General features: G+C 41.7%; 1 protein-coding gene and 1 non-coding gene across 2 annotated transcripts in view; both read right to left on the bottom strand.

Annotated features, from left to right (window-relative positions):
* Window positions 1-24,786, bottom strand: part of LOC121276579 (band 4.1-like protein 4B) — a 222,466-nt gene that overhangs the window by 85,496 nt on the left and 112,184 nt on the right. The window lies entirely within an intron of this gene.
* On the bottom strand, window positions 10,493-10,563 carry trnag-gcc. Its single transcript has one exon. It is a non-coding gene; the product is annotated as a tRNA-Gly (tRNA).

The following is a 24,786-nucleotide window of genomic DNA, read 5'->3' as shown; positions in this document are numbered from 1 at the left end:
ACGGTCAATGTATTGCTATGAAATGAGGTTAAACATGCTGCTAATCAAGAAATGACGTCATTTCATGAGTTCAATACAACTGAATATTTAACTACAATTAAATCAACAAGGATCTAATGCAGTTAGATGAGTTCCAACCAGAACAATGCTAATAAGTACAGAATTAGGCAATGAGCAAAGCAGTACACTCGTCAAATATTCACTACTTCAACAAGTGGTGTTAGATTGGAAGGGACAGTGTGGTTATAAGACAAGTGCATTAGGAACTTGTATAGCCACATGTGTAATGGGGGTGAAAGTTTACAACACTTTTTCAGGGTTTTTGCAACTCTTTCATTGAAGTTACAGTGAGTGAACAGCAGAACACCAGCAAAAATGTACCCAATGTTATGTAGGAAGTGAGCAGAGCACCAGGAGAGGTCTTCTTAAATATGTCAAGTGGAAATGAAATTATATGCTAGCAGATGCAATGACCGGAATTGTGTGGTAAAAACTGAGGCTCTTCGCGCTCACCATTATTAAAGCATAGATTAGACAGCAACTTTCAGTGACTGCACATATTCAGTTAAACGCAGAAATCAGGAGGTTGCTGAAGGAATTTCCCTGCAGTGAAATACATCAAATGGCATAAAGTTCCTGTACTTCGGAGTTCGATGCAGACTATACTTGTCAAAAAATATTAGGGTTTGTTAATGTAAGCATAAGTTTTCTTTTAACAACATGGCAAGTCTTAATTACTGCCAAACAACCTCTCTGGCATGGCAAGCTAACTTTTATAAATGTGGAGTCACACTTCAGTTTTAATTATTGTCGTAGACTTAAAAAATAAAAAAGTAAATAATTTTAAAAACTTTTTCTGTTACTTCTATTTCTCTCGCTCAATCCCACCTTTCTTTCCCCTTCTTTTCTGTACATGGTTTGGCATTGAATTAAGTATTCTAGCTTACATTTCTTGGCTCAGATTTTGTACACCTCATTAACAATTCTTCAGTCTTAATGGTTAAAAAGATGCTCAGTTGCTTTCGCTGTTCATGCAGGTTCCAGGTGCTCTAGACTACATAGAAATTAAATGTTAAATGAGTGGCTGGTGGCATTAATGCACCGCTGACTGGAAAATCTGGCCCACTTCATACTCAAGACAATTGGTGCCTCAGGTGCAAAGAATGCTGTGCATCAGAGAAAGGACGGCTATATTTTGGTTTTATTAAAGCAAATTCTTGCTATTTCTTTTATTCAGTATTTGGCTCATATATGCATGTAGCAAAGAAGTGATCTCTAATTCACCTAGACCAGTGCAAACCAATGTCACATGACTATAGCATTAGCAAGGCAAAACATAGTATTGGATTACATATAAGTGAAACAGGATTAGCTTTTTTCTCATTCATTCATTCTCAGGATTACAGGTGTCCCTATTTATTGCCCATTTCTGGTTGCCCTTGAAAGGTGGTGGTGAACCGTATTCTTGAGCCACTCGAGTCCATATGTTGAAGGTACTCCCCAAGCACTGTAAAGCAGGGAGTTCCAGGACTTTGACACAGCAGCAAGAAGAAATGCCTCAGCCAGAGTGATGGGGGAGGTAATGGTGTTTCCATGCACCTTCTGTCCTTGTCTTCCAGATGCTAGAGGTCATGGGTTTGGGAGGTGCAGTTAGAGGCCTTGGCAAGTTGTTGCAGTGCATCCTGTAAATATTACTTGCTGCACAAATGAACATTTAAGGTAGTGGATAGGGCTGCCTGTCAAGTGGTCAGCTTTATCCTGGATTGTTAAACTTAGTGTTGATGCAGCCACATGGAGAGTATTCCATCACACTTTCATCTGACTTGTCCTTGTAGGTGACAGAATGTCTCTGGGGAGTCAGGAGATGAGGCACCCAGTTTCTGACATGGGCTAGTAGCCTTTGCATTTATGAGGGTATCCCAATTAAATTTCTGGTCAATGGTGAGGATATCAAGGTGAGGGATTTGGCAATGGGAATGCCTTTGAACATCAAGAGAAGGTGGGTATTGCTTGCTTGACCTGAAGCTATGAGGCTTTATGAGGTCCTAAGTCAATGTTCAGGACTCCCAAGGCCATCCCGCCTGACTGTTTATCATTGGTGGATCAGTCCTGCCATTGGGACTGGACATATCCAAGGATGAAGGTGGGGCAGTCTGGGACATTAACTGATACTCTTATTCAGGGAATCATACCTAAATCAAGCTGCTGTTAAACTAGTCTGTAGGACAGCTCTCTTAACTTTGACACCAGTCTCCAGAAGTTAGTGAAGAGGGCCTTGCAGAGTTGACTCGTTTGGGTGTACTTTCATTGTGTCAGAATTTGAGGCCCATGTCACAGCTGAGTGGCCCATCCCTCTTTTTATTCTTATTTTTTGTTACAGTTTAATACAGCTGAATGTCTTGCTAGTTCACTTCAGAGGCAATGTGGAAGCAATGTGGAGTCAATCAAAGCAGTGTGGATTTGGAGTTACACACAGGTCAGAATAAGTATAGACAACAACATTCATTTCCTAAAAGTCATTGGCAAATCATTTGGAATTAAATTAAAAATGTTGGCTAGAATGAAACTGGGGACTTAATAGACTCTTTAAACCCAATGACATGAAGTGGCAGAGGGAGATTTTTTTTGTTGGTAAATTCAGAAGTGTTGAAGGTTCAACTAATGTTACAGTACACATTGTTAGCACCTGGAATTCTTCACACAGATCAGAGGCACAAATTCTAACAGCGCATCAATGAAGAATGAAAACGTGTGTCCATAATTCCCCATGTAGGGAGATACTCAATCTCAGCACAATCTGGTGGGGGTGAAATGCTTCTTTCAAGGGTGATTCAACAAAGACTTATCCTTGTGCATCTTCTATAAGCCAATTAAAGCACAACAATGGTAAATGTTTGAAAATTAGCTCTCATCAACCTATTAGTGCAGCGTAGAGAAGCCAAAGAGCAAAAAATTAATGGTAAGATGCACATACATTTGGGATTTTTTAGACTTGTCCCTTTTCTAACCACAAGTACCTCAAAAAAAAGCTTTTCCAAAAAGAAAAATCAGAATCAAATTTCAAAATCCTCATCACCACACGAGCCAAATGTTCAGGACTCCAACTTAATGCTCTTATACTTGTTCAGTAAATTCTTTGTTGTGGGCAGTACAAGGTAACAACTGCCATTTCAACAGTGGCAAAATGCTGCTAGTCAAGTTCACAACCTGATATTTGAACATTGCAGCCATCATTATGCTGTTTAAAGAAACATCAATCCTCCTTTCATTTAATTACTTTAGTCACTAGAAACAAAACTGAATTTGTGAAAACTTTGCATCCCATGAATATAGTATTTTGACTGTGTTCTATTAGATTTCTAATGTAACGATTGAGGTTTGTTTAAAGTACTTTCTGTATCAGCGCAGCCTATTTAGTCCTGCAGTGAGCTGTAGTTTCTGCTACAGACTAGTAACTGACACTATAGTGACCTGTGCATTTCCAGAAGGCATAGAATAACAAATGCTATCAATACTTTGACAGATCATGGCTGAATATTACAGGGGTGCTGATGGCTCGCACCCACCATCCTATCCCACAGCTCCCCCCCACCTCAACCCCAGAAGCAGAGGTAGCATGGAGCCAATTCGCTCCACGCCCGCCCATTTTGAAGCCATAACGCCCTGTTTGGAGTGGGGTGGGGGGGTGGGGGGGGCTAAACGAGGGCCAAGTGGGACTTCCGCCCCTCACTGGGGAGGAAGTCCCGCCCTGTGGGAACTGCCATCAGTGGGCATTGTCAGGGTTGCAACAAGGAACAAGAAGGATCAACAAGCAAGTCTAAGATGTTCATAGAATCAGAATCACAGTGCAGAAGAGGCCCTTCGGCCCATTGAGTCTGCACCAACACGTGAGAAACACCTGACTTATTTACCTAATCCCATTTACCAGCACTTGGCCCATGGCCTTGAATGTTATGACGTGCCAAGTGCTCATCCAGGTACTTTTTAAAGGATGTGAGGCAACCTGCCTCCACCACCCTCCCAGGCAAAGCATTCCAGACCGTCAACACCCTCTGGGTAAAATTGTTTTTCCTCATCTCCCCCCTAAACCTCCTGCCCCTCACCTTGAACTTATGTCCTCTCATGACTGACCCTTCAAGTAAGGGGAACAGCCGCTGTTCCTGTCCATGCCCCTCATAATCTTGTACACCTCGATCAGGTCGCCCCTCAGTCTTCTCTGCCCCAACGAAAACAACCCAAATCTATCCAACCTCTCTTCATAACTTAAATGTTTCATCCCAGGCAACATCCTGGTGAATCTCCTCTGCACCCCCTCCAGTGCAATCACATCCTTCCTTAAATGTGGCGACCAGAACTGCACACAGTACTCCAGCTGTGACCTCAACAAGGTTCTATACAACTCTAACATGACCTCCCTACTTTTGTAATCTATGCCTCGATTGATAAAGGCAAGTGTCCCCTATGCCTTTTTCACCACCTCACTACATGCCCCACCACCTTCAGAGATCTATGACACACAAGCCAAGGTCCCTTTGTTCTTCAGAACTTCCTAGTGTCATGCCATTCATTGAATACTTCCTTCTCAACTTGTCATCTTGTTCGGGGAAGGCTGGGAAGAGGGTAGGGTGGTAGTGGTGGTGGGTTTAAGGCTGCAGGTGGGCAAGAAGGGGCGTGTTCCAACTTGGCGGGGGGGGCACCCCTCATAATCTGCAAAGGTTAGCCCTCAAAGACAGAACCAACCTCCTTCACGCCCTTTAAAAAAATTTAATTTACAAAAAGAAATTGGGCTGCAGATTCCTGCCTGACTCCCCATGTGAAACGTTTTATGGCATGGGCAGTATATAATCAGAGTCAAGTGGCTTGGTAATAAGCCTACTTGACCCTTGATTACCTATTTAAATGTGGTGATTTCGGCATCTGCCCATGCCCCGCTGTATTATGGGGGTGAGCTTGGGTTGAGATTAGGTACCCACCCTATTTTACGTGCTCCCCCGCCGAAAACACGCCCAGCAGGGGCATGTAAAATGCAGGCCCATGTTTCAATTTAACTGTCATATATTATTCCCCATTTAATTATAAGCAAAAGGTCTGATCCAAAGTAATGTGAGGCACAGTCCTCAAGTGCCTATTGATCCTCAAAAGGTGTCAGCCATGGCCCAGTTGGTAGCATCCTTGCTTATGAGTCACAAGGTTGTGGATTCAAGTCCTACTCCAGGACTTGAGCACAAAAAATCTACGCTGACACTCTGGAGCAGTACTGAAGGAATGCTGTACTGTTGAAGGTGCCGTCTTTCAGGTGAGACATTAAACCGAGGCCTTGTCTGCCCTCCCAGATGGATGTAAAAGATTCCGTGGATTTCTAAGATCAGGAGAGTTATCCTCAGTATTCCAATCAATACTTATCCTGGAATCAATATCACAAATGCAGATTATCTGGTCATTAACACACTGTGGTTTGTGAGAGCTTGCTGTGTGCAAATTGCCTGCCGTGTTTTCTAAACTGCAACAGTGACTCAAAAGTACTTCCTTAGTTTGAGACATCCAGCGGTCATGAAAGGCACTTATATGAATGTAAATCTTCCATTCAAACTCTAGCTAGCTGCTTTTCACGAACATTCATTCCCTTCTTTGCCAACAAAATAATAGTCACCGTGATCTATGGAATATTGGATTATCTGTCTTATACGGTGCTTTTCAAAATTTGTGTCTACATAGACTACGTCAGCTACGCAAAGAGAAACAGTGCTTCCATTGTTATACCACGAGCAAGTTTTTCCGGTCAATGGCCTATTAAGGCCATTAAAAACTAATTAACTTGATTGATGGGCCTGCCCGTCCAACCTTAAAGTTGGCAGGCAGGCCGGGAGCCCAGGCGGGCCTCGGAAAAAGCATGAAACCTCACCCACAGGCAGGATAAGGTTTCATGAGGGCTTTTAAATGTTTATCAAATGTTTAACTAAAAGTTAAGGACTTGTCCCAACTCATGTGACAGTGTCACATGAGGGGACATCAGGGAAAATTTTTTATTACCTTTCTGTCAACTTTTGAATGTCAGCCGATCTCCCTGAGGCAGCACTTTGCCTCAGGGAGATCTGTGTGCTCTTTTGCGCGTGTGCGAAAGAGCGCACTCCTGGCTAAGGGAATTCACCCCCCCCTCTCCACGCAGGGAGCGCATAGCACTTCCTGGCAGATGTCATGCTGGGCGGGCCTTAATTAGCTCGCCCATGTAAAATGGCGATGCCTTCCCCCCGACCGGGGGTGCCAATCAGAAGGCCGGTTACTGGCACCCGCTCCCACACTCCCCCCCACAAAGCCGACAGGGGGAAACATGCTCCCTGCAATGCAAGGGATGTGTTTGTAAATCAATAGATGGAAAAAATACAGCTGAATGACAAAAATGACAGGCTGAAATACGTGTGATAAACTTTGAGACCCCTTGAATCTCCTCATGGACCTCCTAATGGGTAGGAATTCTAGTTTGAAAACCTATAATCTAGTTATTATAACCTTCAACACTATTCCCAACACAGCATTACTTCATTTGACAACACACTGTTCCACATATACAGTAAGCAGTGTGAAAAATAATTGTTCAGATGTATAGTTTATTTTCAGACTCCCATATGCTATTTGGTTTTGCTGCTTAAATACTTAACGACCCCAATTTTAAAGGGGGTTCTGGTACGATGCACGCAAGCTCTGAAACAGGTGCTGTATCTCGAGTTGTGGAGGCCCAGCCAATCTTAATAGTTGGGTCTCATTTCCTTAAATTTTCCCACAGGTCTGCCCAACTCTGGTCAGATCAACTACCTGGCCAGCTGGGAGGAGCAGATCGACAGCAGGTGGGTGCAGCTGGGCAGCCATGGGAATGGTCTCCAGCTGTTAGGGGTAGGATCTCCAGAAATAAAATCAGGGGTGGGGCTGGGACTGCAGCTGAGGCCAAACTGGGATGGGGGGGGGAGCTCAGGTCCAAGGCTTCCTTGTGAGGCATGCAGGAACGTTCCTTGTCTTCTTGGCCAAAAAAGAAATGCAATTACAATTTGTCAAACTTACCTGCTGGGCCTGTTTAGGCCCATGCTCCCTCTCCCAACAGGAAAAAGTGATTGGTCTTCTATTCATATCAACTAAAATTACAGATTAGTTTCAATTATTATATTACCTGAAGAGAAAATTAAGATTGTCACATATCAGGAGGGCAGTGGGATCAGAGGATGTAAGCAATCAGTCTCATTTTAGCCATCTTCCTCACCCAGTTTCTGACAGGCAATGATGGGGGGTGGGATATGAGTAGTGAAATCTTCAATTTTTGTTTAAATTTTAACCTCTATGTATCTATAGCATTACTTAAAGCATAATGTACTTAAAGTATAATGATTCTATAATAATTTATATTTATTCAACTTCTTTGCAATCTCCTTTTTAAAAAGCTCTGTTGTTGATGAACAGTCCATATTCAATTTCTTTTCCCAGCTCACCTCAGCCAGCTCATTCCTCTTCTTTCTAAATTCTGCCCTATTTCAAGCTTCTGCCTTTCTTTTAGCACTAATATTTTCACCTTCTATTTAATGTTAAACTTTAACATATGATCTCTTGGTCATCTTTTCTCAAATAGGAACAAGTTTGGTTCAATAAGTCTTCTCGTAATTTACAGCACTGAGCCTCATCGCTTTCATTCTTTGAAATTTCTCCAAGAGATCAGAGCTGCAAGTCTGATTCCCCATTTGGATGCCCCTAGTGGAAGTGGCACTTGTAGTGCTGGTTGGGAAACAGCCAGTCCTCAGTCTCTTTCTGTTCTCCATCCTCCATGTGCTGATCTTCATCACAGAACCCACCAAGGGAAAAGCAATTGTATTCCTAAAATGGGTTCAATACTAATCTATACATGGTTAAAATAAGCAGTTTTAATTTTCAATGTCACCAAATAGCCTTAACATGTTGAATACTTTCAGTGAATGGTCAAAAGTCATATTCAAATCCTTTTCTATTTTTACTAATAGGCACCCTGCATCATGTACACATTTCTTATATCCATGCGAAAATTCATCCACCAATCTTTAGCGCATTAATTAGTCCTGCTCCCTCTCAATGTCATCATTCTCCCTTTCACTCATTGCCTCATGCTATTGCTTGGTTTTAGCCAAAAATTTTATAAGCACAACCCTTTTCCAAATAGCTCATGAATAGAATAGATGGTGAGACTCTGTCCCCATTTTTTTTTTACATCTATCAACACCTTCTGCTTCTTATTGCTAAGTGCATTTGTATTGCAACATTGGGCCCTACAGCAGAAAGACAAAAGAATATGGCCTGCATATTTACATAAAATGCTGCAGGTACTGAGTGCAACTGAATGATCTTTGGTTTCAGATCTGCTGCATGCTATGATTAAGCATAATACCGCTAGGGGTTCCTTTCATGTTCACTGTTAACATGTCGAAATCCTCTCACCAGAGCATGGCAACTCAATTTATCAACCTTTATCGAATTATCATCAATGTGCTGCTGGCACATTGCTCTGTACATCTTACCTGTTCTTGGACATATCTCTGCACATCAAAATGATATACTAGCAACAAGGAACTCACCGACAGAATTAGCCATGTGCAGCATTAAGAACTGCAGTCAGACTTCAGTTTTAAAGTGAAGCTTAAGCCATATAGAAATAACTTGTTGATTTGAAGGTTGTTTTTAAATGGACTTAGATTGTTAGTTTTAACCTTCTAGGTCTTATTCTACATTGGAAAAGGATTTCAAAAATGAAAGGACGGCAAGAAATCATATTATGCTCGTTTTCTCTAATCACCTGCCATAGAGGAATAATTTTGAGAGGCAGAAATAGTGCCAAAAAACAATGTTAACATGTCACCATGTATAACCATGCCAATGGATTTCCCGGTCTCTAGATTTATCCTCCTCCTGCCTGACAGAAACCTGGCTATGGTCATTGCAGTAACACTAGGTCATGGATCTGGTTGGGTTAGGGCAGAACTCCATGACACTTTATTCAAAAGAAGCCCAGTTGTTGAATTATATCATGCAAGCCTAGTCTGCAGTGATTCAAGAAGGCAGGTCATCACTGAGTTCTCAAGGGCAATAAGGGATGGCCAATAAGTGCTGGCCTTTCCAGCAATGTCCGCATCTCATGAATAAATAAAAAAAGGTTGCCCCTTTAAGCTTACATAGTCTACTTGCTGTTAACTAGTGGATTCACACATAAGCCATCTGCAACAACTTGTAACTCTTTTGAGTACAAACCCGTTTCCATCTGTTTCAGATGAAGTTACATTGTTTCATAGTTTGCCATTGTGAGATTTGAACTCTTGATCTTGGGGTTACAAACCCAGTACCATAACCACTTGGCTATTTAGGCCAAGCCTGCAACAACTTGTAACTCTTTCGAGTACAAACACGTTTCCATCTGTTTCAGATGAAGTTACATTGTTTCATAGTTTGCCATTGTGAGATTTGAACTCTTGATCTTGGGGTTACAAGCCCAGTACCATAACCACTTGGCTATTTAAGCCAAGCTTTACTGAGCAGGAAATCTGTAGAGTTGACCTCCATCATCGTATTGAAATTCATCATTTCAACAGAAGGTTAAAGGTGCTTGTGACCTTAACACTCACTTGGAAAGGAGGATTTGAACTCTTGATACTCTTTTTGAGTAAACCTGTTTCCATCTGTTTCAGATGAAGTTACATTGTTTCATAGTTTGCCATTGTGAGATTTGAACTCTTGATACTCTTTCGAGTACAAACCTGTTTCCATCTGTTTCAGATGAAGTTACATGTTTCATAGTTTGCCATTGTGAGATTTGAACTCTTGATCTTGGGGTTACAAACCCAGTACCATAACCACTTGGCCATTTAGGCCTTAAATGTAAATCTTTTGATTACAAACACGTTTCCATCTGTTTCAGATGAAGTTACATTGTTTGCCATTGTGAGATTTGAACTCTTGATCTTGGGGTTACAAGCCCAGTACCATAACCACTTGGCTATTTAGGCCAAGCCTAAAAAGGCTGCACTGTAACTCTTTCGAGTACAAACCCATTTCCATCTGTTTCAGATGAAATTACATTGTTTCATGGTTTGCCATGGTGAGATTTGAACTCTTGATCTTGGGGTTATAAACCCAGTACCATAACCACTTGGATATTTAGGCCAAGCCTGCAACAACTTGTAACTCTTTCGAGTACAAACCCGTTTCCATCTGTTTCAGATGAAGTTACATTGTTTCATAGTTTGCCATTGTGAGATTTGAACTCTTGATCTTGGGGTTACAAACCCAGTACCATAACCACTTGGCTATTTAGGCCAAGCCTGCAACCACTTGTAACTCTTTCGAGTACAAACCCATTTCCATCTGTTTCAGATGAAATTACATTGTTTCATAGTTTGCCATTGTGAGATTTGAACTCTTGATCTTGGGGTTACAAACCCAGTAACATAACCACTTGGCTATTTAGGCCAAGCCCTTTAAAAAGGAGCCTTGCATTGGCCAGGAATCGAACCCAGGCCTCCCGCGGGGCAGGCGAGAATTCTACCACTGAACCACCAATGCCACAGACTCTTTCGGGTACAAACCCATTTCCATCTGTTTCAGATGAAGTTACATTGTTTGCCATTGTGAGATTTGAACTCTTGATCTTGGGGTTACAAACCCAGTACCATAGCCACTTGGCTATTTAGGCCAAGCCTGCAACCACTTGTAACTCTTTCGAGTACAAACATGTTTCCATCTGTTCCTATTCAGATGAAGTTACATTGTTTCATAGTTTCCCATTGTGAGATTTGAACTCTTGATACTCTTTTGAGTAAACCTGTTTCCATCTGTTTCAGATGAAGTTACATTGTTTCATAGTTTGCCATTGTGAGATTTGAACTCTTGATCTTGGGGTTACAAACCCAGTACCATAACCACTTGGCTATTTAGGCCAAGCCCCTAAAGTTACATTATTTCATAGTTTTGCTATTGTGGGATTTGAACTCTTAATCTTGGGGTTACAAACCCAGTACCATAACCACTTGGCTATTTAGGCCAAGCCAATTTATAGAGACAGGTGCATGTAACTCTTTCGAGTACAAACACGTTTCCATCTGTTGCTATTCAGATGAAGTTACATTGTTTGCTATTGTGAGATTTGAACTGTTGATCTTGGGGTTATAAACCCAGTACCATTACCACTTGGCTATTTAGGCCAAGCCTGCAACCACTTGTAACTCTTTCGAGTACAAACACGTTTCCATCTGTTTCAGATGAAGTTACATAGTTTGCCATTGTGAGATTTGAACTCTTGATCTTGGGGTTACAAACCCAGTACCATAACCACTTGGCTATTTAGGCCAAGCTAATGTTTCTGCCCGGTTTTGAACCAGGGACCTTTCGCATGTAAAGCAAATGTGTGCAACCACTTGTAACTCTTTCGAGTACAAACACATTTCCATCTGTTTCAGATGAAGTTACATTGTTTCATAGTTTGCCATTGTGAGATTTGAACTCTTGATCTTGGGGTTACAAACCCAGTACCATAACCACTTGGCTATTTAGGCCAAGCTAATGTTTCTGCCCGGTTTTGAACCAGGGACCTTTCGCATGTAAAGCAAATGTGTGCAACCACTTGTAACTCTTTCGAGTACAAACCCGTTTCCATCTGTTTCAGATGAAGTTATATTGTTTCATAGTTTGCCATTGTGAGGTTTGAACACTTGATCTTGGGGTTACAAACCCAGTACCATAACCACTTGGCTATTTAGGCCAAGCTAATGTTTCTGCCCGGTTTTGAACCAGGGACCTTTCGCATGTAAAGCAAATGTGTGCAACCACTTGTAGTTGTATAGTACTTTTACCATAGTAAAACATCCTAATGTGCTTCATAAGTACCATCCAGGAACTTGTTAACGGGAAAGGCTGCCCTGTTTTAATTGTAACCACCTGGGCCACTATTCCCCTTACTGCCACAGTAGGTGCATTGTGAAGGCTAACAGTAATACTATGCCCTGCTTTCTCCCTCGTCCTATAAAGATAAGTCCAGACCTTGTCAAGCAGTGATTAGAGAGAATGGAGGCAGCAATGGAGGCCATGCAAATTAATAACAAAGTTTGGCCAGTTGCTGGGGTGCATAAGGTACCTGGGCCTGTATATCTAGAGCCCCAGTGACTCCAGCAGGCCTCCCACCGAGAAGAGCTTTCCCCTCACAGATTTGATAGAAGGGGAAGATTGGGAGTTGCATAGTTGATACTGGAGGCTGTCAACAATTAGCATCAGTTGAATTCGACTCCTCCTCCACCATCATTCACGATCCTCATCCTCCATTGTTAAAGCAGGGTGTTGTTCATAAACATCAAAGATTTTTAAAAATCGGTTTGAGGAAGGGACTAAAAAATTTGGAGACAATCAGAGCTAATCTAAAATTTAAGATTGCGCACCCAGCATTGGATAAATATGAAAACTGCATTACATTTTAAGTTAAAGATATAAGTGTAGATTTATTTTATCCAAGGTACAACTCTGAAAGCCACTGAAGAGGTTATTTCATGAAATATAAGGTTCAGCCCAAGTTATGTTTGCGAGGATATGAGGCAAAAATTCAGTTTGAACTTTTAAAAAATAGTTGTATTAGAACTCAAAACAACTGCTAAACTAGAAATAAAATTAAAGACATGTTTTACTAGCCGTTTCTTCCAAATGGGGCCGAGTAGCAAACACCAGAACTTATAACTTGATTCAAGTGAGAAAAAGGATAAATAAAAGGAGACATGAGAAAGATTCCATCCCCTTTTCTACAGTTAAATCTGAAAGGTTGAAGGTTTTGTTTAACTGTGAAAGCTGACTTTTTCTTCAGTCAATATTGAAGAAGGAATACTAAAAGAATTTGGGAAAAAATTTAAAATGGTATTTGGTTCATTTTCGATTGGGAAAGTTTTTTAAAAAAAGATTACCTTGGATGTCAGCATTTAAGTCAACCTTTGAAGCCTCGAAAAATCCATCCAAAAACATGGGATCAACTTATACATCAAGTATAAAAGTGAACCACTGGCATGTGTGTGGGCGGTCACCACCTTAGATATGCGTCAAGTGGGGTCTACTCTATGTGGCCGTATCTTAAATAGAGTCTGTACTGCGTGCTTGACAACTTGCAACCAGTTAGAAATTACCGGAAATTAAAACATCCATTTTTGGGGTCAAAAATTGAGGCTTCATACTAATGCAAGTAAAGCATGTCATGGCTAATTGGGATGGGGGGTGGGGATGGGGCAGGGGTGCCAATTTATATGCTGAGTATATGCGAAAACATGATTGACGATTTGTGAGTATCAAAAAATAAAGTTTCTTTTGGGTTAGTGGTTACAGCCTGCGATCACTTCATCCCCTACCTGAAACACTTGTAATATAATGGTGGATACAGCCAGTACCCACAGGCAGTTTGTTCACTGCACCAGATTTTATTGGAGACTCCTGTCATCTTCCACAAGCTACTCTCAGTTACTGATCAAAAAGAGACACCAGTGGCCTCAAGCCTTGTTGTGAATTTCCTCATTTAACAATATTTCCCTAGGTTCAGTACAGTGCATTTCACTTTTTGACAGTGGTGTAACTGGTTTCCTCTGATGTAAAGGACCTACACAAAGCATCATTTCATCATACTGAAATTTATTTCATTTCTAAATTGCACTGTTCAGTAAGTATAGATTATTTTTCTCCTTCACGGTGGTCTTGTTGATACAAACAAGCTGAGTAATCATAGTGTGCTGTCCACTATTTCTGATAGCAATCAGTAAACGTTTGCCTATTCACGTTGGGAGACAGAAGAAAACCGGTTGCTGGACTTGAATTCCGATAAACATACCACAAAGGAAAATTCAATAGCATCAGGGATAAAATATTGATTTTTCAGAAGGTTCCAAACTGATTTGTTTTTGCCGGTGTAATCCTGTCACTTAGAAATTCAATCTACTGCAAGGATTTTACTTATTCATTACAGCTATTGCAGCATATGCAGCTTTAATGATTGCCATTAAATTATCTATGTAAAAGCACAAAGCAAATGGTGACAATTTGCTGACAGTAAACCAAAGCACATTGTAAGTGCTTATATTTAGTGCTTTGGGCTTAAGCTGCAAAATTGCGATTCATTACACACCTCACAAATAATCTTTCTCTCCCCTAGGGCTGAAAAATTTAGTCATCTTGGGCTGGCACCTTAATACATTTCTAAAGGAAAAATATTGAGAAACATTCAAAATTAGTTTTAACCCACAATGAATATTAACATACATCCTGAAGATATTAAAACTTTCAAGAGCATATTTGCTCTCAAATCATGTGAGCACCTCTACCTCATGACGTTACCACATCCACCTACATTAATTTAGAGAGAAAATGGGCATAATTTTTCAAAACAGATAACACAATGAGGTTGCATTCACAGTAATCGTGCAAAAAACAGCTTTATGGGCTATGGGTGTTTTGCAGAACTCCATCTGAACTATTCCCTATATGCAATAAGTATCTCATGAAAAAAATTGAAGTGTTCACATTTTAACTTTTTGATGTTTGTACAAAAAGAAATCACATTTTAGTTACAGGCATTGCATCTAAAAATGGATCCTTGTGGATTTTCATTCATTGTAAATTCTGAACGACATCCCCTGAGGGAACAAGACATAATTAGCATGCTGTCAATCAGTGAAAAAATCCTCAATTTTTAGGCACTAATACATGCTGGGAACAATAGCCTGTAACCTTTCTGAATCTCTTCTGCTCAAAGAGACAACTTTGGGAATCTCATGAACTCAAGATTAAGATTTATCCAGCTGTACAGTAAAATCCCAATGAGTCAAACTCCAAATGAGTCATCTCTATGGCCTTTGTGGCATCAAGTAAAGTATGTATCCTTTGGACTCTTCAGGATCATCAACCTCCTCAATGGGATAACATACTGCATCTACAATTGTATCATCTGTCAGTTCCATCATGCCGCATACGGCAGCGCTCACCTTCATGTAAGTTTCCCTAGTTCTCTCTGCTGGAATTTCCATGCCGGCCTCCAGCAGACAAGTGAAAAGTGCCTCATCATCAGGTTGGTCGGTCTCACCCTCCTCGTTCTCAACATCTCGCGCAGTAGGAACTTGTTTGCACACAACGTTGTTGAAGTAGTTGGCAATTGTGGCTTCTGTCACCATCTTCTATGCCTTCTTCATCATGAACACGGCCATTAGAACAGTTGGATTGTACTCCTGCTTCTTCTCTATGCCCTCGATAACGTGAGAGAATGACTGCTTGTCGAACTATTCCAAGATGTTTCATAATGGTGGACAAACTCGATGGTGGACTATCCCACTCCTTCACGATATCTGCTTTCCACTTCCTATCAAGTATCAAGTTCACCTTCTCTCCAATCAACATTTTTAACTATCTCACAGATTTAGCCATACTTGTAGGCTTTGCACATCCTTTCACAGGGAAGTCTTGATGTCAAATGATGGCTTGTTCAGCGCTCCATGATTTTGCATTTCTTTGTGGTCTAATGCCACTCTGATTGGTTGAGCCGGCCATATGATAAGCTGAGGCAAGTTTGGCTGATCAAGAATCATCAGGGCAGAATTTCGGTTCATTGTTCTATGGGATTTGCTATTCTGCCGGCGGAAATGGTCGACAACTTCGAAATAACTGGAGTTTTATATCATCCAAGTTTGTCGCATCACAATTTCACTGTATCTGAAGGCAAACATTTTTGGAACTATCTTAAACATAGAAAATTTCAATTTAAGGTGTTACATTTTTGGATCTTTTCTAATTTTCCTATACTAGATTATTTTAGGTTTTTTTTTGCAATCATTCTTAATGGCAAGTCCAAATACATTGGTCCTTGCCTTGAAACCTAGGCAGGCTTTTGGTTGCATGCCCAGGAAACCAAGCAGCAAACCCTTTCCAGTAAGTGGTTTTAGTTATTGGACATATGGTATGCCTCTAAGAATTCACATAGGCCAGAACTTTCTGGCCCCAATGGCATCAGGCATCATGGCAGGTTGGGAGTGGGGGGGGAGAACAATATGGCGAGATGGCCAAAAATCGGCTTCACGTCATCGTGAAACCTGTTTGCAATCATCTGCTCCACCCATCAATGGTAGGCCGCCTTTCCCACCGCACATCAGGAATCTAATTTCAATACTTTAGCATTTCATTATAAACCCTACTCACCAGAATCATCCCGCCACGCTGGATCATACGGGCACGCGGCATGATTGCGCTCCAATGCATTTCACAACTGAACATAAGAGACATGCACCCGGCAAGCTGCACTTGGTTTGGGACTTCGAGGTTCACTTCCCTTTCAGTCAGCACTCATGGTCGTCAGCATCAGGCTTCGCAGGCAACATCACATCACTTTTAGGGGGGCTCACAGGCAAGTTTCTACCTACCAGACCAGCGTAGGCATGGGTGGCTTTTCAGTGGCTGCAAGGCTGGGGCTTGCTTGGGAAAAGGGGAGAAGTGGCCTCAGGCAAGGGAAGAGGCTGCAGGGTGAGGGCTGTACTGTGGAAGGGGAGTATCACAGGGTGTGTGCGGGGGCACGTTGATCTGTGCAAGTGGCCTCAAGATGGTGAGGGCTGAGGAGGCAGTCTATAGAGGAGATGAGGCCAGATGGAGATGTGAGGATGTGTGTGAGAGAATGTCCCTGATGTCCCTTGAGCTGGCAGTGAATGTGAGATGGGCCTTGTGAGTGTGTGAGTTTAGAATGATAAGATGGTTGCCTTGCCCTGGTGGCACAGACAAGATCATTCATCCATTTTCTGCACTGGATGGCCGACCTCTTGTTGTTGCATTGGTACTGACCACTTCCCAAGCTGGAGTAAGACTGATGGACCTTCTGCAGATAGACCGGCGGTAGAGGACGTCATGACGGGCTCCGACAATGTCCAGAAGGCATCCCAGGGGTGCATCAGTGAATTGATTTTGGGGGAGGGGTGGGGAGGTAGTGTTGGGTGCTGCACTCTTCTTGGCTTTTGCGGCCACGTTTTCACCTGAGCAGTCCTGGGCTGAAAGCATTGAGAAGTGTGCACTCGGCTGCAGTTTAAAAATGGCACCATGTGAGGAAGCGGTGAGCAAATTGGAGGCCGCCCACTAGAGAGACGGCGTGTTTCCTGTGGCTGTATAGTTAATGAGGCAGGAATAGGATGATACGGTGCTAAAACCCACCACTGTGGCCGGTGAGTAAAATGACTTTCTTCCGGACCGCTACCAGACTTTGCACAAATCTGGGCTGATTCCGCCCATAGTCATTGAAGCTGCTACAGCATCACAACTGACCTTGCTTTAATTTTAAAATACAAAGTAAATTTATTTTACAAAACGTGAACAGATATCTACATAGCAGTCTTATAATTATAAATTTAGAGTACACATACTACTACCTAACTCGCATGAATAAAATAACAGAACTCCTAAGAACGAACTAATACACTGTAAATAAATTTTAAATAATTCTATTTTCCTAGGCCTTTTTCTTCAACACTGTGGGCACCTAATTAATTTATACTCTTCAAAATTCAAAGAGAATAGTTCCTCCTCTGAGATCAAGCAAATCCCCTTGATTTAAAGAAATGATTTCTTTTAAAAAAAAATCCAGAAATGAGTTACTGAGATTTCAACATTTTGACCATTCAAATTTTAAAAGAAACCAATCAGGCAAATCTTAACAGGCAAAGCTTCCAACATTCCAAAATGATACCAACAACATGGCTGTTCTGGCTGAGATAGGCTTCCCCTGAGAGTGGAAGGCAATGGCAAACCACCACTGACAAAAACTACCAAGAAAGCCACTCAGGATGAAACATCAGCAGATAATAAGCCAAGGGTGTGCCCTCGAGCAGAGCACACACAAAGTATGAACAGGGATCGGAATTATGGTTGGTTTTTATACAATTTATGCACTATGACTGAAATTAAGGGAAGAGCCGCTAAATCAAAATTTAACAATTTTTTTCTGATTCAAGGTTAATTACTTACTTTATTATTGTGATTTTGTTAATGTCAATTGCATTACAAGCTTTATTTCAGTTGCATGTCCTTATCTTTGTGGAAAAAATAAGTTGCAACGTTCTTTAAAAATACTGCAAGAAATTACATTGACTCACATCTTATTGTGATGGCCATCTATTCTAGGTTGGTTGATTTCCTACCTTACCAACTTCCTATTGCAAAGTTGTCTACCCACTTTCCTTTTGATTTGAACATTGTATCCATACAAAATTGGCACAATTGACTTGTACATTGTGATTTATTGCCATCTTCTGAACATAAAATTTCAGAACAAATACAATTGAAACAGAAAAATTTAACACCTGAAGTTTGACAGGTAAAATGTATGCTACTCAAAATGTTTCAAGATAGGTAGTGCCAGTGTAAGCAGCATAGACGAAAGCATAAAATTACAAAAAAGATATTGACAGATTAAGTGAATGGGCAAAACTGAGGCAAATGGATTTCAACGTAGGCAAGTGCAAGGTCATCCACAATGGCTCTAAAATGGTTTTAAAAATTGTACTCTTTAAAAAAAGCTAGAAACATTGCAGGTCCAAAGAGATTTGAGGATCCAAGTATATAGATCAATAAAATATAATGAACAGATATAGAAAATAACCAAAAGTGTTATTAGAATTCTGGCCTTTATGACTTGACGGCTGGAATGTAAATGGGTGGAAGTCATGCTTCAGCTATACAAAACCCAGGTTTCAGCACATCTGGAGTACTTGGAGCAGTTCTGGGCAACATACTTTAGGAAGCCTTGGAGGGAGTGCACAATGGATTTACCACAATGATGCCTGGACTCCAAGGGTCAAGTTACAAGGAGAAATTACACAATCTTGAATTACATTCCTTAGAATTTAGAAGGGCTGATTTGATCAAAATAAAGGGAAAAGATAGGACTGATTGAGAGAAATTACTTATGCTGGCTGGATAATCTAGCACTAGGGGACATGGGTGATTAGAGATGGCCTCAGCTGTGAATGATACAATGGGAGTAGCAAAGTTATATGAGATGGCAAGATCAAGAGGGTGGGTGTGAATACGGGGTTGGGAGTTTACATGGAGGGAGGATAAGACAGCAGTGAACTCAGGAAAGGGACCATGATGAATGAGATGGCGGTTGAAATCACCAACGAGATGTCACCCAGGGCAGAGGTTCAGGGAGGAAACCAGTGGAGACATCTCAATGAAAAGATTTTCATGGTGGGCAGAAGAGGACAAGGATTTTAAATAAAAGGTGAGAGGGGTGGAACAAGGTGAGATGCTTAAAGCAGGGGAAAGTGCCAGAGGTGTAAGGAGACAGGATAATGTGCATGATTCTTGGCTGGGCAAGTAAATGGTGGAGGATACAGCCGGACAGGGGGATTTCATTTCAGAGGAAGGTGTCATCACCCCTCAGCCATGTTTTCATCAAGGCCATCATTCAAAGCAATCATCCAAAGTTTGCTCCTGGGTGACAAAGGCCTTGTTCACAAGTGAATGGACATTGTTGAAAGAAATGCAGAGAACGGCAGTAATAGCTGGTTTGCTGGCAGCGTCCACAGGGTCAGCAGGGGGAGGGGTGAATTCTAATCTTGCTTGATCTGAAGAATACACTTGTTCTTGACTTTCATATCTAACCTGACAGGAGATCAACTAGTAATGCATTAAGAGTCATGTGCATGGTGTATGCATTACTCATACACCCTATGTCACGATTTTTGAGCAACGCTTTGTACGTCTATATTTAAATCTAATTGTCCTACGTCAATGCATATTATGGGAAAATTACATGACAACATTTTGCTGTCACAAGTTTTTGATTTGCCGTTGTTTCACTGTTCGCCAATCAGAAACAAAAAGAATGAAAGTGGGCACACAAATCAAAAGTAAAGTAAGCAGCAACAAAATCAATGAGAACCTCATTTGGATTTACAAAAATGACTAATCCATCATGACCAGAGCAATCCACTAACAAAAATCGATTTTAAAAAATCTATTTTTTAAAAATCTAATTATAATTTCTAATGTCCAATCAAGGCTTTTAATTCAAAAGCCCATTTCAAAATACCATCAGTAAGTTTGTCTATTGAGTTGTCTTTTGTGTCCTCTAATATCGTAAAATGGTCATTTCAAGATCTTTACCAAAAGCCTGAACCTGGATGTGATTTCTCTTTTGCAGTTTTGATCAGAAGTCTGTCTGTTTAGGGAACACTGGCTGGAAGCCTCACCCTTCACACTTGCCTTCCAAAAGATACAACATTCCTGACATATTTTTCAATTACCAACATTCAATTTTATGAAAGCAGTCATGTATTTACCATTCCAATAGAAACAGTACGATTAATGCAGCTGAGAGATTTATCAAAAAACAATTTTATAGGGAAGAATAAAAAAAAACAATTCAATATTTGCAGAGATCTATTTGAAACTTACAAACCAGTGTAGCCAGGCCCTTTCCCTCCGCCCCCAACCCAACTGCTGCTAGAGCCCTAGAATCCACATCCCACCTCTCAGGTCTGTCACAGCAACCACACTCACCTGCTGCCAAACTCCAAACCCTTATCCCAGTTTTGCCAAAACCTAAGATTATCATTCCTCAGAACTACTAAAGTCTAAGATAGCCCCTTAGTGTGTTTAATTACTATCTCCTCACACTGTGCACCTCCCCCACCCACTCCACTCTCCCCCACATTCCAACTCACGATTCCTAGAAATCACGGGGTGAATTTTAACACGTTTAGGTGGATGAATTTCTACGGGTGCAACAGGTTGAAGCCGCCACCGACTTCTGCCTTTAACAGGAGCATTTTGTTCTGCATGTAGGACAACCCCAGAAAGGTAAATCTGCTATTTAAAGGTATCGGATTATTAGCTGCATTTTTAAACCAAAATTCGGATTAACTGAGCGCACAGATTCCCAGGGCTTCCTGTAACTTCCTAAGTAAAACAAGGACAGTGGGAATTGAGGGACTTGAGCAATTGACAGGCAAGAAAGGTTTTAAATACAGAAATCTGACACTTGCTTCCTTGCCTAAATGAAAGGCATTTGCTCACAGGACATATGCTGACTGTCTTTCAATGCTTTGAAGGTGATTTCCAATATGGAGGTCACTTTTGCTACCTTGGTGCTTTTTTTTGCCTTCAATTTGCACTCCCCACCTGTCAGCCTTTAAAGGAGTATGGAAGATATTTATGCAGCTCTGCCCTGAATGATGAACAAGAGAAGCTGTGTCAGCAACATCACCAGCAGCAGGAGCAATAGCGACTGCAGCCTCCTCCTCAAACACCTGGCACTCCAGTGGACTGCGGGGATGAACTCGGAACTCTAGCTCACTGGAAGTGTACCCCTCAACACGGTATTCACGCAGGGGACGCACTTCCTGGACATGACTGAGCATACTTGTCTCAAGAGGCCCAAGCTTTCCAGTCAGATTGCTGACATTTGTAACTTCCTGGAAAATGCCTCCTTCCAAGTGGACCAGATGGGTACGCATTCCTAATAACCGTCAAGGTCACCACAGCACTTGATTTCTCCACCTCCGGCTCCTTCCAGGAACCTGCTGGTGATATTTGTTGGATCTTTCAATCTGCTGTGCACAGATGACAAATAGATCGCCAATGCATTTTGCTAATGACAAGGCCAGTCAGAATGACAACACACTCAGATTTGCTGCTATGGCTGGTTTTGCGCAGGTTCAGGGTGCCTAAGATTGATAACATGTGGTAATCCAGGCACACCCCCAGATCTTCTAGGGATTTTCATCAATATACATCAAGAAGGGTTTCTGATCTATCAATGTTCAGCTAGTCTGCAACCACCAAAAGATCATCATGCATTTCTTTGCAAGATACCCAGGAAGCTGTCATGATATGTCCATCCTGCTCCAGTCAAGTCCACCAGAGATATTCACACTTCAAAGCAGAGTCAGTGAATGACTCCATTGTGACAAGGGCTACCATCGAAAGACATGACTGATAACACCTCTGAGGAGCGCTAGCACTGACACCCAGGAAAAGTACAACAGAAGCTACACGAGCATCAGAGCATCATTGAGTAAGCAATTGCAATTCAGAAGACTGGGGGGCAACCATCAGTATGCACTAGCAAGGATTTCTAGAATAGTAGCAATCTGCTGCACCTTGCACAACAAAGCTCAGCAGCCAGGGCTTGAGCTCGAAGGGGTGGAAGGTGATGTGTACTCTGCATCTTTGGAGGAGAAGAGGAAGGGGAGAAGGGGGAAGAGCCGGATGTGGCAAGGACACCTGCAGTCACACACTCGCCTGCCAGGTATGCACAGGATGGACTTAAGTTAATCTGCGGCAATGCAGCCATCTAGTATGCCAATGCTGAACTCACTAAAAACTAACCCCCTGCCACCCCCTCGCTGTGAGGCCCCAGCACAAAATCATTCCCACAAGCAACAATTCAACCCTCTCACAAGACAGCCGTTGCTCAATTTTAACTCTTGTCATACCATTCTTCACAAAGCAAAAAGTCACTTGACAGGCAGCAGGCAAAAATGGGGAGGATGGGACAATGTAGCTTTGACATGAATTTTATAACCCAAACAAAAATAAGTATGACAATGTAATAATGATAAAAAACCCAAGTTAATACCCTTGTGCGACTACAAATCTTTTCTCTTCCATTTTTTATACTCGTATGTGATACACTCTCTGTAGATTCAGCAAAGCAAGAGGCAGGATGCTTTCATCCCTGCTGAGACTACTCCGTGCTCATGACCATCGCCCTTTCAGTTTTGGAGCCAGGGAGGGCCCAACCAAAGGCTGCACCACCTGCTTCTGTGCAGGGGCAGACTCAGCCATCAGGACAGGAGGGTCTGATTGTGACGGTCAAGGTATCAGGAGCGGAGGTGCTTTCAGCAAAGTCCTAAATTCCTTGTACCCTTTCTCCATCTTCCTTTTATGGCCCACCCATACTTCTCTGCTAGCCAAAAACTGTTGTACACTTTGTTGCACTTCAGTGAGGTGCCCCTCATTGAGGTGGCATTCTGAGTGTGCAGTCCATTGATGAGGGTTTGCTTGCGAAAATAAAATGGAAGAGCAACATTTGCGGAGGGGCAGTGTGAGAGATGGGTGCAGAATTACAGTAAGATGAGGGTCAATGTCAGTGATGGCTGTCAGATAGTGATGTGAGGAGGTGCATCAACAGAGAAGGATAGGTGCACCTGCAAAATATCAGGAGTAATGTGCAGAAGAAGGCTAGACAAGACAGAGAGGGCTTATATTTCAATGTGCAATGCCTCTCACTTTTCCTGATCAGGTCACTGAACTTCTTGTGGCACTGTTTCCAGGTGCAAGGCAGCGCACTCCTGCTGCTGACTTCCTCAACTATATCCTGTCACTGATGAAAGATCATCAACCTGAAACGTTAACTGTTTCTTTCTCCACAGATGCTGCCAGACCTGCCAAGCCCTTTCAACATTTTCTGTTTTTATTCCAGCCACTCCTGCTTGTTTTGAGGCTGCCTTTTCTCTCCCATGCTGGGGGAACAGAATCTCCTTGCTGGCCCTTACAGCCCACAGCATCACGTCCAGGTTTGCATCATGGGAGTGTGGTGCTGCCTTGCCATGTTGAACCTCCACCTATAATTCAATTCTGACCCTTGTAATGTTCCTTTAAATACTGGAGCTGAAAAAGACTGCTGTGGGCTAACTAGTCAGGAAACCTGGAAGCCAGGTGCAAATGTACTGGTTAGTTCAAAAAGCCATTCACAAATGCATTGCTGAAATTTCCAAACACTGCCAGCCTCCGAGCTGTGAGCAAGTCTGAAAATTAAAATTCAGCCCCATGTGTCTACCTCAACCCGGTGCAACTTACATTCTGTCTTTTCTCAACTTCAATAAAGATTTGATCTTTTCAGCCAGCAGCTGAAGAAAGGTGCCTGTAACAGCCAGCAATGTTGAACTAGAGGTCCTCACTCCTTTGAGAAACACATTGTCAGGAAAATTAGTTGAAAGCTGAACAACACCAATTTCAACGTGAGGGAAAGCCAGGTGAGATGAGGTCAGACAGAAGACAATCACTGTGGCAGCATCACATATGGGATCTGCAGAAGAAAATGCAGAATGGGGTGAAGTTCTATATTGAAAATATGGTGAATGGATGAAAGAGAACTTGGTTGTGGTCATGGTCTGGGAAGGAATGATTCTTTTCAATCCTATGAATACTTGAAACATCAATTGTACAAATAATATACTATGCATTACATTGTATAATGCCCCTTTTCTTTAAAGCATGATATTCACTGATACACTATTAACAATATTGTGGCAGGTTGAGTGTATGTAAAAATACTTCATTTTGAACAAACACATACAGTGTCACCAATCAAGCTGATTGACCTCTTAATGTAACTTAAATAATTATCAAGTCACAAGGCATTATAGGTTTCATACTTTATTGCCATCGTAAAGACTTTAAGTAAGCATAAAATTATTCACCCATAAAACGAATCAATACAGCTGTCTGGTTGTTAGAGATGCATATTCCCAATCAGTCTCTAGATCTCTAAAAACTATTTGCCAGGAGTTACCCCTCTCACTGTCTGTTTCATCAGACATTTGTATCCTGGATGAAATAGAAACTGAGGGAATATAGCAACACAGTAAAATACTAAAGTGGGTAATAAAATAAAGAATGTGTCAACATATGTGAAATATATACAGGTAATCAGGGGAAGATGTGAGGCAAGTCTAGCTAGGGTAATAGTGTGATGTTTTTAATCTTTTATCTATCAATAACTTCATAAGA

This window comes from Carcharodon carcharias, chromosome 3 (genome assembly GCF_017639515.1).
Source record: "Carcharodon carcharias isolate sCarCar2 chromosome 3, sCarCar2.pri, whole genome shotgun sequence".
In the NCBI taxonomy this organism is placed as follows: domain Eukaryota; kingdom Metazoa; phylum Chordata; class Chondrichthyes; order Lamniformes; family Lamnidae; genus Carcharodon; species Carcharodon carcharias.
This window is presented reverse-complemented; position numbering and strand designations above follow the sequence as displayed.